General features: G+C 43.5%; 1 pseudogene; it reads left to right on the top strand.

Annotated features, from left to right (window-relative positions):
• The first annotated feature begins 1,986 nt into the window (after positions 1–1,986).
• On the top strand, positions 1,987–3,417 carry LOC105544609 (annotated as a pseudogene).
• The last annotated feature ends 500 nt before the right edge of the window (positions 3,418–3,917 follow it).

Here is a 3,917-nt window from a genome sequence, read left to right as displayed (position 1 = left end):
AAAAAAAAAAAAAAAAAAAAGATACCTGCACCCATATGTTTATCGCAGCACTATTCACAATATCAAAGATATGGAATCAACCAAAGTATCCATTAAAAGGGGACTGAATAAAGAAAATGTTTTTATATTTTAGATAAAGAAAATGTTTTATTTATACACACACACACTATGAAATGCTACTCAACCATAAAAAGAATGAAATTATGTCTTTTGCAGCAACACAGATCGAACTGAAGGCCATTGTCTTAAGGGAAATAAGCTACACTGCATGTTCTTACTTACAAGTAGGAGCTAAACAATGGGTACACATGGACATACAAAGTGGAATTACAGACACTGGAGACTACAAAATGTGGAAGGATGGGAAGGAGGTGAGGGCTTAAAAATTACCTATTGGGTACGATGTTCACTGTTTGGTTGATGGGTACACTGAAAGCCCAGACTTCACCATTATGCAATATATGCATGTAAGAAATCTGCACTTGTATGCCTTAAATATATTATAAATAAATACATCAATAAAAAGAAAATAAACAGTCATGTATTTGATTGTAAAACTTATTTCCCAAATCAGCCAGGATTCATTCAGAAAAGCAAAATTCATTTTACCTGTTTCAAGCAACAGGATGTTACATCCAGTAATTTCGATGATTACAAAATCAGTGGAAGGACTGATGGAATGAAGGTCAGAAAAAGCCAGCACTAACTCTCGGGGTCACCAGTGGCTTTCAGAAACTTCAAAGGTTACAAGCATTGCAAGATATAGCTGGCAATGAACATAGGTGCTCTTGCCCCATGGTAGGTGATATTCAAGTAAATGCCCAGAGACCTCTGCAAAAAGGCCTGTCTCAGATTGCTCCTCCTGAATCTATCCACTGCTGCTGAAGCAGTCTTTAGTCTTTCAAATAACATACAGACGCTTCTCAATGATAGAATCTAACCCAGAATTCTGCTGGCCAGGATTCTGAAAATTTTGTTTAAAGGCATCCAATTTCCACTAAACAGGAAAGATTCTAGAAGAAAGAAAATGCCTCTGAGTTGTCTATAGGCCATCAGAAATATCTTCCATCACCCCTGTTTATCAAGACTTACATGCGTTGTATTTGCAAAATACTTTCACACACTTTTTTTTTTTTTTTTTTTTTTTGGGACAGAGTCTCACTCCATCACCCAGGCTGGAGTGCAGTGGCGAGATCTCGGCTCACTGCAACCTCTCCACCTCCTGGATTCAAGTCATTCTCATGCCTCAGCCTCCCGAACAGCTGGAATTTCAGGCACACACCTCCACAGCCAGCTAATTTTTGTAGTTTTTGTAGAGACAGTGCTCCTCCCGCCTCGGCCTCCCAAAGTGCTCGGATTATAGGCATGAGCCACCACGCCCGGCCTATTTTCTTACTTGAGTTTCACCATAACATTTTGTCCTCATATGGCTGATATTGTTACCCTTAATTTATATTTGCCTTTACTTTATTCATTCTACAATGTGCTGTTGGCCCAAAGACACTGAGTTGTATTCCAGCAGATGCATTCTAATCAAGGAAATTTTTTGACTGTAAGGTAGCAATTTAACTTCCACATCAAATGGTGTGATAGTGAAGGTCACTAATAGTAGTACCCAAGTGAACTTACAAGTTTAGTTCTTCAAATTGTACTTTATTTATGTTATCTTCAAATATGAGAATTCTTAATATTTCTAACTTTATATTAATGAGAAATAATTGTGTAGACTTCTCTTACAAATGTGAAAAGGACTGAAAAGTTATACAGTCAGATTTTCACTACCTACCAGTAATCACTTGCAAGATCAAGTTGGGCAGCATACAGAAATTTTTTGAACATTTAATCAACAAACCTAAACACATAAAGTAGCAATGGTAAATGGTACAGTTAATATTAAGATACAAACACATATAAAATAGTTCTTGTGTGGCATGGGGAATTGAGAAAACAAGAGAAATAATCAATGTGACCAATGAATCACAAACCATGGCATCTCAAGGAGTTCTATTAAAAGTAATGGCAAAAACCGCAATTACTTTTGCACCAACCTATATAAGACCTGTATATTCTGTCACTAACAGTTCCAACAATACAAATTTAAATTTGGCTGAGGTACCGGGCCTGGAGGAGAGGTCCACAGTCCTGGCTGGGGGTCTGTGTGGTCTCAGTCTCCCAGCCTGCCTCACTCCTTGGTTTGGGGCCAGGCCACCATTCCCCGGGCTCCTGGGTGACCCTTCTGCAGCTGGACGGGTGGTGACCCTGACTGTCCAGGGCTGGCCCCCCGTGGCTGAGGTCCTGCCTTTGTGGAATGTTGGGGCCCCACCCTTACAAGCCTTGGGGTTGACTGCTCCACATGCGTTTTTGTGTGAGCTTCCATTTAGGAATCCCCTCCTTTCACAGAAGGGGCCAGCCTGACCAATATGGTGAAACTCTGTCTCTATTAAAAATACAAAAATTAGCCAAGTGTGGTGGCACATGCCTGTAGTCTCAGCTACTGGGGAGGCTAAGGCAGGAGAATCGCTTGAACTCAGAAGGCAGAGGTTGCAGTGAGCCGACATCATGCCACTGCATTCCAACCTGGGCAACAGAGCGAGACTCCATCTCAAAAAACAAAACAAAAAAAGAATGCCAATGGGGCCTCCTCTGAGGAAGACTCACCCTCACACCCTGTAGTTCTGCGGCCCTGGACAAGGAGCCCGGAAGAGCAGTATCTACCAGTCCCACCAGCCAGGAGCAGGTGCTAGTGCCACTGCAACAGGGGCTGGCCCAGGAGGACAGCCTCAACAAGCTGGCTTTGCAGTACAGCTGCAAAGTCGCAGATATCAAGGTCAACAACTTCATGAGAGTTGTTGACCTTTCAGACTTACACGCCATTACGATTCCAGTGAAAAACAACTGGATCCTAACAGAGACCCACAAATAACTAAAACCCCTTCTGAGCCCATTTGCAGAGACCGAAGTGACCATAGAACTGCCAAATCCAGACAGCAGCCACAGACACTGATGCCCAGGCCAGTCAACTGATGGATTTCTTTAAGGAGATTGACCAGAATATTGAGCGTGCATTGCAGTCACAAATCTTTTTATGGGAAAGTTACTGCATAGAGACTCTCCTATCAGCAATTGCTCCCAGCTCCTCCAAAGATGCCAACAAATGGTGCAGACTGTGGAATTCAGTGATGGAATGTCTTTTTTATCATGCTTCTAGCTGGGATTGTTTTACCCATCTTTCATTTGGTCTATTTTAAAATACAGGCTACTGGCAAGACATCTAATAGCATGAACACAGCTCCTGTCCTCAGTGGTTCCGTGGCAATGAGTACAATGCCAGGGCAAATCCCCAGGTGAGTGATTCCAGAGACAACCACAACCTCTTCAGACAGCCAGTTCAGTCAGACCACCCAGCCAGGGAACTAAGCTTTGTTTTTAAAGAACCGGCCCAGCTTTTGCAATTGGCTCTTGAAGTGCATCAGCTGTCACTGGCCACATCCTAGAGGTGCTGCATTTTATGTCATGGGAAGGATGGACACGTTTCAGAAGTCACCACAGTGTTCTCAATTGCAGTGACCCTGAGGAATGGCCTCACCCAACCCAAGCCTCCAGGATCAAAAACACCAGCACCCTTAGCCTCTTCTATCCAGAGAGGATCAGCAGCAAGGCATTTACATGTGACAGATGGTTATTTCTTGTAGACATTTAGTGGACTGGCCATGTCTTCACAGCAGCACTGAGTGGGTCCCCAAGGTGGATATGCTTGGAGAGAAAGGAATGGCCTCGACCAAGGCACCTGTAGTGTGGGAGCCCCTGTTATTGGTGTGGGTCGCCTGGTTGCTGCAGTTTCCCTACTCGCTGGGGAGCAGGGACTGGCTCTGAGAAGGGTTGTTCTCTGTCTCCCTGGCAAAGGTGCTGTGGAATAG

The sequence above is a fragment of the Mandrillus leucophaeus genome, unplaced genomic scaffold, assembly GCF_000951045.1.
Source record: "Mandrillus leucophaeus isolate KB7577 unplaced genomic scaffold, Mleu.le_1.0 Scaffold301, whole genome shotgun sequence".
NCBI classification, from domain to species: Eukaryota; Metazoa; Chordata; class Mammalia; order Primates; family Cercopithecidae; genus Mandrillus; species Mandrillus leucophaeus.
Note: the sequence above shows the minus strand (reverse complement) of the source record. Positions and strands in the feature narration are given on the sequence as shown.